Genomic DNA, 10728 nt, shown 5'->3' on the forward strand with positions numbered 1-10728 from the left:
CAGTTTTCTAAGAGTCTTTATTTGGGAACACGGCCTCATATGAGGTATGTTCCTTCAGCATTTTGTGACTTTATCACCTGATAATGAACCAGGAATTAATGTTTAACCTTTTGCTCTTATAGGATTTAACAAAAGCCAGTTAGAAGAAAACCAGTGTAAAAGCCTGCCATGATATTTTCAGTTTTCTATGGAAAAAACATAGAATTGTTATTATTTGTTACTACCAAATTTTGATTTTGAAGGAGAAGCAGCTGTGTGGTCATGAAAATCTGTAAAAAGATAAATGTGATGAAAACATTGAGAGTTGCATATATTTTTAAAAACGAAGATGTCCAAAAAGGGGAAATGTATTTGCTTTAGTGATTTATCATTTAAAGGCCATTTTAAAAGAAGAAAAGGAATACTACCACAGATGGTGTAACTTCATCCCGTGAACACGGTTCTTTTTGCCATATGGAGCATGCATGAACAGCAGCTCATTCTTCAGGGTAACAGTCTGACCAAAACGGAAGTCTTAACAGGAACAATATGTACTAATAATAAACACAAACACAGAATTGTTAAATATTTGGATTTGCATTCTTGGCTTCAATTTGCTGCATTTGGAGAGTGTTTAAGATCTATAAATGTCACTCCATTATGAAGGGTACAAAAGAGTAAACCTAAAGATGAGTCTCTCTGTAACTGGGAAAAGGTGGCTCACTTTCCTCGTATTGGGGGAGAGCAGTTGCTGCAGCAGTTAAGTTGCCACTTGGGTTATCTGTATCTCATATTGACATGTCTGGATTGGAGTCCTGGCTCTGCTTCTGATTCCCCTGTGTGGAAGTCACACTAGTGTCATTTTTTTTTTACATGAAAGAACAATATTTATTTAAACAGACTTCAATGAGGTAGCCATGGTATCATCCCAATGAATCCAGAGGAACAAGGGAGGAGGGGCCATGAGACTCAACCAATGACACGCCCACACATTTGCTGTTTGATCAACACTGCCAGTAACCACATAGGGTGCTGTCTTGTGGAAATCCAAAGAGGTAACAAAGTGTTGTGTTCATGAGCATTGAGCATCTTCATACACTGTTTGTTCTTGTAATCCCATACACATATGGTCTTATCATCACTGCAACTCAAAATAAACTCTCCCAGAATGGAACAGAACTCCATGTACCCAGTTATCATGGCCCACAAGGATCATAACGCACATGCGAGTCCTGATGTCCCACACCCTAGTAGTCTTGTCTCTGGTTCCAGATAGCAAAAATGGCCCAGGCTTGCCACTTTTTTTAGTCCCAAATCCTGTTGCTTCAGAGATGGAAGAATATGAGCTTTCTGGAGCCCAGGAAATGCATTCTGCAACATGCTCATATCTCCACTGGGCATGATGGCTACTGAAGAGACATTGTGGTTGTGCCCATGCATAGTTCTGATGACTTCAAAGCCCTGAAAATTTTATAGTTTTGTGGTCTTCTCTGCAGAACAGGAAGCTATAGCTTGCCTCTGGGGTCAAAAGAAATGTCCAGTACAAAATCTACATGCCCCTTAAGACATCATTTAAAATCACCAGTCTCATAATCCCACACCTAAATTGTAGCATCCTCGGACACAGAGACCATAACACTGAACACAGGATGGAATATGACTCGAGTTGACTGGACTCCTGTGACCATGCAAAGCGCGTTTTTCTGGTGGTTGGGGAATCCATTCTTGTGGGTCTCTTTTCTGACCAAGAGGCTCATCAGATGTATATTCTTCTTTTGCTTCATTTAGTTTTGATTCTAATTCCATGACCTTCTTTTGCAATCTAGTAACAGAATTCCATTTTTTTCCCGAAGACCAGTATGCTTCTTATTTCATTCTTCATTCATATCTAGTTAAGTTTCCTTTTTAAAAGCTTAATGTGCCTCTTCTTGACCACTTGAATAATGATACCCTGCTATAGCTTGATTTAGTTCATCTTGTTGTCTGGGACAGCACCATTTTGGCTATAACATCAAGCTTATTTGATATAGTGCTGTGTCTCTCCTTTGGAAAATAAAAAGCTTTGTAATACCTGGTTTCCTGATAATGCAAAACCTGGGAGGCAGTAGGTGATGGCTCAAGTACTTGGGTCTCTGCCATCCATGTGGGAGACCCAGATTAAGTTCCAGGATGTGGCTTTAGCCTGGCCCAACCCTGGCTGCTGTGAGCATTTGGGGAGTGAACTGGTGGATGGAAGATGTCAGTCTTTCTACTTTTCAAATAAACAAACAATTTTTTTTTCTGATATTGTGCTTCACAAAAGAAGAGTTATACAAATTCAGGGGGTATCTTGCCTGATGTATTGCGTATGCCTGATATGTATTGCATATGCCTGATATGTATTGCATATCTCTGAAAAGCCAAGTTGCAACAAACCTTAGCTGTTACATATTGAAATACATCTTAGATACACCATGGGAAAGCTAAAAGCAAAATGAATTTTTTTGCAGTCTACAGAACCATTAATACATTAATAATTTCTCTGTCTTTGAGACTTAGGTAAGATATTTTAAATTATTGATACCATGTACAGTGCATCATGTTCTATTCAAAGAACATGCTCCATATAACTATTATTTTATACCTTTAAGGTTCACAGTTCTAAGTACTAAAATTTTTAAACAATGTTTTGGGGCTGGTGCTGTGATGCAGTGGGTTAAAGCCACAGCCTGCAAGCGCTGGCATCCCATATGGGCACCAGTTCATGGCCTGGTTGCTCCTCTTTTGATCCAGCTCTCTGCCTATGGCCTGGGAAAGCAGTAGAAGATGGCTCAAGTACTTGGCTCCTGCACCCATGTGGGAGACCCAGAAGAAGCTCCTGGCTCCTGGCTTCAGATCTGCTCAGCTACGACTGTTGTGGCCATTAGGGGAGTGAACCAGCACTTCTCTCTGTCTCTACTTCTCTCTGAAACTCTGTCTTTCAAGTAAATAAAATAAATCTTTAGACCAATTTTTAAACAATGCTAAAGCAGCTATATTTACCATTTTGAAGGATGCAGACTCTGGAGGCAGACTCTTTGGTTTCAAAATCCGGACTTCACAGCTTCCTAACTCCGGTACCTCTTCTACAAAATAACTGCTATAAAATGACAAGAAGAATACTTCAAAGACGTTTGTGTGCATATTAACTAAGACAATACCTGATGTGCTTAGCACAATCCCTGACTTCACATATGTTAATGACTCATTTGCCAAATCATTTTAAGTGAAAACTAGAAATTATAGAAAGTATTATTCCACTTGGATTTATTAAGTTGTGTAACGTATTTTTTTCATTTGTAACTTTTTAGATTACAAAAGTAATAAGTGCCAGTGATACATATACAATTAAGTAAACTTGTATGGAAAAGTTTTAATCAAAGGTAAAATCCTATGCTGCAACATGAGTAAACCGTAAAACCATTTTACTAAGTGAAAAAGATCAATTACAAAGGACCACATATGGTATAATTCCACTTCTATGAAATATCCAGAATGCACAAATATTTTAGACAAAGTAGATTAGTGATAGCCATGGGCTGGGAGGAAGATGAGGGCAGGTGGTGGGTTGGGGGGCTTGTGGGCTGATGAAAACGTTCTGAAGCTGATTGTGGTGACAAATGCACATCTGTGAATGTACTAGATGTCACTGACTTAGAAACTTTACAAGGGAAATTGCATGGTACATGAACTATATCTCAAACTATTTTTACTTAAAGTGAAGCGGGCCACTTCATACTGTTCTCCCATTCCCAGGCCCACTCCCCATAGTATTCACTTTTACCTCCTATGGGAATTCCTGACCCAGCAACTTGGACTTTATCTGTTGAGCCTCTGTGAGAATTCTTCCTCATACATCTTCTTCTTCCATCCCTGGCTCCTCCTTTTCCTGATTATTTCTCTTGTTTTTATTTATTTATTTATTTTCATATCTGAATTTCTCTTTCTCCCTCTGTCCCCTTCTCACTCTCCATATGCATAAGAAAAAGTCTGAGAAAAATGGATGTCCACAAAAAAGTGGAGATAGTGCTGATTTCTAAGAAGTGAGATGTGGATGATTAGGGTTTTTCTTTTCTTTTGTTTCTCTGTATTTTGTAATTTTTCAAAAAATTATCAGAAGTTAATAATATAATTGAATACAACTAAATGAAATCTTAAGGATATTGTTGAAAATATTTAAGGGATTATTTGGAATTCTTGCCTTCCTCGTTAGACAGAATACTTAGATTATTTCTTCTTTCTGTGATCATGCTGATTCTATAGGTTGTACATCCAGGCAAAGTGTCTTCCTAACCTATACACAATTTCCAAAGGTTTTTCTAATAACCAGAAATGATTGCATTCATTCTATGCTTAAAAGCTTTCCTAGGTTCTCTATCACCCATTAGTGAAATATCTGGACTCTCACTCATGACACAGAAGGCTCTCATTACCCACCCTGCCCTACTGTCTTCAGAGTTCATTCTTAATGTCAGATCCTGTGCTAAAGTTGCACAGAAAAACAAGAAATAGATCTTACAAAGATGCAGAGTTTGCAGATCAGGAACTGATGCGGCTGCTCAGTGGCTGACCCAGTGTGGTTGGTCCACAAACAGAAATGGCATTTCAGAATCCTGGGTAATTATGTCCAATGAATACATTAAAAAAAGCTTATTGTCTGCTGCCTAAGGAAGCCTGGAACTTCCCTGGGAAGAGGAGATGAGCATCAGGAGAATGAGCTTTGAAAAAATCATAGCAGTAGCAGGAGGCTCTGCAGGTGGAATGATGAATGTGTATAACTAGATTCTATGGGTGTTGTGAGTCTCCAGAGGATTTCATGCAAAAGCACAATTTCTTGCCCATTTTATGCAGCCCTCAAAACAACTCTGTGAGACTTTATTGGTATCCTCAATTCACAGATAAGAAATGAGACTTCATGATTAAATTACCGACTCATGATTAGATTGGACTCTTCTCTGTCTCCCAGTTTTGTGACCATCATATATAAAGCATCAGGGTTTACTTCCTGATTTAAGAGCTAAAGTGGGAAGAAGAGGAATTTCAGTTTATGAAAATGGAGGCCACCAGGAAGAAGCCTCTTGGAATAATTCATGTTCCTTATAGTGATACAATCAATGATAGGAGACCATTATTCTATCTACTTGGTGCCCAACACGGTCCTAAATGCTTTATGTACATGGAAATATCATATGTATTGAATTAGATCCTCAGCAACTCTCTGAGGTAGCTGCCTGACTTTCCTCCATTGTCTAGATGAGAACACAAGGCTTACATAAGTGGCTTAGCCCAAAGGTACACAGTTGGCAGAGCTGGGGCTTGAAGCCATGATAGAGACTGTGGTCTTCTGTAGAGCGCCATTACTAGAACAGCTAGAAGTTATTTTTCTTTCTTCGTAAAACTCTAGAGTGGTCAGTGCCGCGGCTCACTAGGCTAAACCTCCGCCTGCGGCACTGGCACCCCGGGTTCTAATCCCAGTTGGGGCGCTGGATTCTGTCCCAGTTGCTCCTCTTCCAGTCCAGCTCTCTGCTGTGGCTGGGGAGTGCAGTGGAGGATGGCCCAGGTCCTTGGGCCCTGCACCCCATGGGAGACCAGGAGGAAGCACCTGGCTTCTGGCTTCGGATAGGCGCAGCGCTCTGGCCGTAGTGGCCATTTGGGGGGTGAACCAATGGAAGGAAGACCTTTCTCTCTGTCTCTCTCTCTCTGTGTCTAACTGCCCGTCAAAAACAAAACAAAACCTCTAGGGTGGCTGTTTCTAATGTGGGGGTATCACACAGTTTTTTTTTTTTTTTTAAATAGCATCCATTTTCTCTTTGGCTCAGAGCCATCCTAATGAAGTGTTTGGGTACAATGACAACATGCTTCTCCTGTCACTTTCCTCATTTTCTCAACCTTGTCTTCTTAGTGCTGCAGTATTTCCAAGCCACTGCCATGGTTTGTAGCCAGCTTATCACCTCTTTGTATAAAATCCTAGAAAATGAGAATTTTGTGGTGAAAGGAGAAAAGAAACACCAAAATAAGAATCCAAAAACCAGATTTCTTGTCCTAATTCTGCCTTTTCTAGCTCCATGTCCTAGGATGAGTCTTTTTCACCTTTTCTGTGGTCTCTATTTTCTTACCTTCAAATCACCAAAACCAGTTTTCCCTCCTCTCATAGAACACACAGAAGGTTCAAATCAATTAGTTTAATAAGTCATTAAAAAACCAATCATTCTAAAACAAATGTACTTTGAATTCTTTCACTTTTAAATCAACCTCTAAGGAAACTCTCTGAGTATTGTATAAGAATTTTATTTCACTGATTTCTCCCTGGAAAATTGAACCCAACTGATCTCTTTTTTTAATTTATAGGTTTTAATTTTTTAAATAGAAGACACTTTTTTTTAAAAGAGCAGCTAGTGTATCAATCTCTCTTTTTTTTTTTAAAGATTGATTTGTTTATTTGAAAGGCAGAGTTACAGAGAGGCAGAGGCAGAGAGGGAGAGAGGGAGAGAGGGAGGAAGGGAGAGAGGGAAAGAGGGAGGGAGGGAGAGAGAGAGAGAAAGAAAGAGCGAGAGAGAGGTCTTCCATCTGCTGTTTCACTCCCCGAATGGCCTCAATGGCCAGAGCTGGACCAATCCGAAGCCAGGACCCAGGAGCTTCTTCTGGGTCTCCCATGCGGGTGCAGGGGCCCAAGGACTTAGGCTGTCTTCTACTGCTTTCCCAGGCCATAGCAGAGAGCTGGATCGGAAGTGGAGCATCTGGGACTCAAACCAGTGCCCATATGGGATGACAGCATTGCAGGTGGTAGCTTTATCTGCTATGCCACAGCACTTGCCCCCCAATCACTTTATGCACAAAGCAGATATTTAAGACATACTCAGAGGAAATGAACACCTCTCTCCTCCCTTTCAGTTTGTGAATCATAATTCTGACAGATGGGTAGGTATACATTCTCCAGTAGTTATGAGATCTGATTGCCAATTTCCCCACCAATGCATATTTTGAGAGAGAGTTATGAATAATATTTTCTTTCCTGGTTTCTCCCCACAGTTCCTTATTTTCTGTTTCTAAATAATATCTGCCATTTCTGGCAGCGGCAGAAGCTTAAAGCAGAAATCACATTGACCTTGGCCAGAGAAATCAGAAGCTGAATGATATTCATCTTTCCCATGCGGTTCCTCTGCTCCTGCGTCTCCATTTCTCCCCTCGAGTCATTGAGTCTCTTCTAATTCTCATGGGCTTGGAGAATTCCTCTACATGTTGGAGTGGAACTCTGGAGTTGGCAGTAGGCAGTAAGAAGCTGGTGGCTGTGAGTGGCGATGACCGTCCAGGGACAGTGTGAAAGAGAATGCATTCTACCGACAGGACCTCATTCCTCAGGCTGAATCCACTCTGTCGCCCCCAATACTTTTCTTGTTAATAGTTGAAAAGCTTTCATTACACACAAACAAAACTGATATTTGTTGCAAAATTAGAAGGCTTAACAGTCTTGAAAAGATTGAGTGACTAAGAGCCAACATTGTGGCACAGTGGGCAAAGCTGCCGCCTGCTGTGCTGGCATCCCATATGGGCACCTGTTCGAGTCTCTGCTGCTCTACTTTAATCCAGCTCTCTGCCTATGTGGGAGTCCCAGGAGAAGATCCTAGCTCCTGGTTTCACCCTGACCCAGCCCAGCCCTTGGGGAATGGACCAGCAGATGGAAGACCTCTTTCTCTGTCTCTCATTCTTCCTCTCTTTCTAATTCTGTCTTTCCAATGAATAAAATGAGTCTCTAAGAAAAAGATTGAGTGGATGTAGTATTTGATCTCAGGGTAAGAGTTATTACTAACCATGTCACCCAAGGCAGAAATGAGAAAGAAAAAATTAATATAATACATGCAGTTCTATTATCTTTCTATCTGTTTCTCTGAAGTCAATAAAGTTTGAAGACCAAAAAATATAAGAAAAAGATTTGGTAATTCATATGTCACATAATCAATATTCTTACTATATAAACAGCATATATATTAATGAGCAAAGGATAAACAACCTGATAAATGGCCAGTGAGCATTATTGTTAAAAAGGCAAGATTTTCTTAAAAATGCAAAATACATTATTACTCAGTTATTATAAATATTAATTGAATTAGCTACTAAATTAGAGATATTGGAGGAAAACAGCAGAAGATGAGGAGAGAAAGTAGAAATAGGAGTTCAAACTGATGGAGTTGATTGTCCAATTAAATTAAACTGCCAGCATCCATTCTCAGCAGCATCGATTCTTATGACAGAAAATCCCTAAACAAACAAGTTGAAAAGCAAGTGGAGCTAGGGCAATGTGTCACCTCACTTGTCTTCCTTAAGGGAAGATGTGGAATGAGTTTGCAAGGGATCTGGAACATAGATTATAATGTGTAGTCACAATGAAGTTGTGTTGAGTTGTCATAAAACCCAAGGAACTTCTTGGGGAGCTGCAGTCCTCCTATTTGTCTGCTAGTGAAGACGCGATTAGTGCAACTATTTGATATTTTATGGGTTATTAGTGCCTCTCCTGTTCTACTGAATGGTCAGTGTACATAAGGAAACTCGTGGGCTTGGCAACCGTAGAGAGAATTCTCCCAAAGTAGCCTGGATGTTTATAATGATTTCAATCTGCTGCTTGGGTTCATTTCCTTCCTTCCTTCCTTCCTTCCTTCCTTCCTTCCTTCCTTCCTTCCTTCCTTCCTTCCTTCCTCCCTCTCTCTTTCTCTCTCTCTCTCTTCAGCTGCCACCCAAAAGGGTTGAGCTCTACTAAAGGAGTTAAAAAAAGATAGAATAGAAAAGCTGCAGCACATAGGAAAAAATGTGCATGCAAAATACTAGTCAAAGAAATACAATTTTAATTCATAGTTCTTCACTAAACACAGAGTCAATTTGTTTTTAACGTTAAGACTCCTTGTTATCTGATATTGTGGACTGTCTGCCAAGATCCACCTCACTCCAGCTTCCTGCTTAGTGGCAGAATCCTCATGGGGTTCAACCTCAGGCCAAATCCAGGCTGGTTTACCACTTAGAGGAAAACAAGTCCTGGTGGTCTTTGTTCCCTTATCAGTGACTGGTTGAGGAGGAGTCTTGTCACCCATTTCCAGACAAGGAGAGTGGAGGGCAGTCTGCTTTCAGGCCTCTGGGAAACACTTCGTCATCTTCAGAAGGGGATACCAGGAGAGATGACGCCATTTGAACTCTGGTTAAGGTCTTAATGGGATGTACGGCCCAGACCCTCTTTACCTGTTGTGTGAGCCTGTGACGAGTTGGCCTTAGGGCAAAGAACACAGAAGAAAAATGTCCTGATTGAGTCACCGAATCCAGCAGCTCTCAACACTGCTCTATCCATGGTCCTTGATTAAATGGGATTTCTCCCCTTATTAACCAGTCTTCGTCATGGCTTTCTATTCCTTTTAGCTGACTGCAATCTGACATAACATATATAGATAAGAACTTTAGTTCTCTGCTCATGGAGAATCAATTCTTAAATATTTCTTGGGGAAAATTTGATGAAATGTGTAAAAATATTTTGATCTAGCAAAGCCACTTTATCAATTTTAATAATTATATGTCTTCATGTTTATATATGGTAATATTGCTAATAATGAAAAGCTATAAAAGCTACATTTATAATAAGGTATATTGATTAAGTATATTTCGGAAAATTCACACAGTGACATATTTCTTTTCACCAATCACAATGAAAACTATTTTAAAATTAAGTAATTCCTTGGGGCCGGTACTGTGGCATAGTGGGTAAAGCCTCTGCCTGCAGTGCTAGCACCCCATGTGGGCGCTGGTTGGAGTCCCAGCTGCTCCACTTCCAATCCAGCTTTCTGCTATAGCCTAGGAAAAGAGTACAGGTTGGTGCAAGTTCTTGGGCCCCTGAACTTGCATGGGCGACCTGGAGGAAACTCCTAGCTTCATATCAGTGCAGTCCACTGTTGCAGCCATCTGGGGAGTGAACCAGCAGATGGAAGACCTCTCTCTCTCTCTGTCTGTGCCTCTGCCTCTCTGTAATTCTGTCTTTCAAATAAATAAATAAATAAATAAATAAATATTTTTTTAAAAAATTAAGTAATTCCTTGGGTATGCCCATCATGATTGTATCTGGATGTAAGAAAACCTATTATCAGAAAGAAAATTTGGTTTTATTTTGTTTTTAAACTTTTTAAAAAGATCTTCACTCATTGATTTGAGAGAGAGAGAGAGAGAGAGAAAGTCTTCCATCTGCTGATTCACTCCCCTATATGGCCATAATGGCCAGGACTGGGCCAGGCCAAAGCCAGAAGCCAGGAACTCCATCCAGGTCTCCCACATGAGTGACAGGGACCCAAACACTTAGGTCTTCTGCTGTTTTTCTTAGGTCATTAGCAGGGAGCTGGATCAGAAGTGGAATGGCCAGGACTTGAATCAGCTCCCTTTTGGGATGCCAGCATCTCAGGTTGAGACTTTACACACTATGTCACAACACCAACCCCAATATAGTTTTATTTAATCATGAATATATGTTACATTTGTTTTTTTCCAGTGTCAACAATGTGCCAGGCGTTCTACTAGGTTCTGGAAATACATTGAGTCAATGAAAAGCCAGGGGACTCAAAGAAACCACATTTTAGAAAGGAAAACAATACCCAAGTAGGCAAGGACATTTTTTAAAGGTAGTTTTGATTTTTTTAAATAAAGAAAAAAATAGAGCTGTGTGAAGGAGAGTAAATAGGTTGATGAGTGGGGTGGCATTATGTGGAG

The 10728-nt window shown here is 40.3% G+C and overlaps 1 pseudogene; it reads right to left on the reverse strand.

The window, feature by feature from the left end:
• Window positions 1-403: 403 nt before the first annotated feature.
• Window positions 404-9328, reverse strand: LOC133771035 (platelet-activating factor acetylhydrolase IB subunit beta-like; annotated as a pseudogene).
• Between the last annotated feature and the right edge of the window lie 1400 nt (window positions 9329-10728).

Source organism: Lepus europaeus, chromosome 12 (genome assembly GCF_033115175.1).
Source record: "Lepus europaeus isolate LE1 chromosome 12, mLepTim1.pri, whole genome shotgun sequence".
NCBI classification, from domain to species: Eukaryota; Metazoa; Chordata; class Mammalia; order Lagomorpha; family Leporidae; genus Lepus; species Lepus europaeus.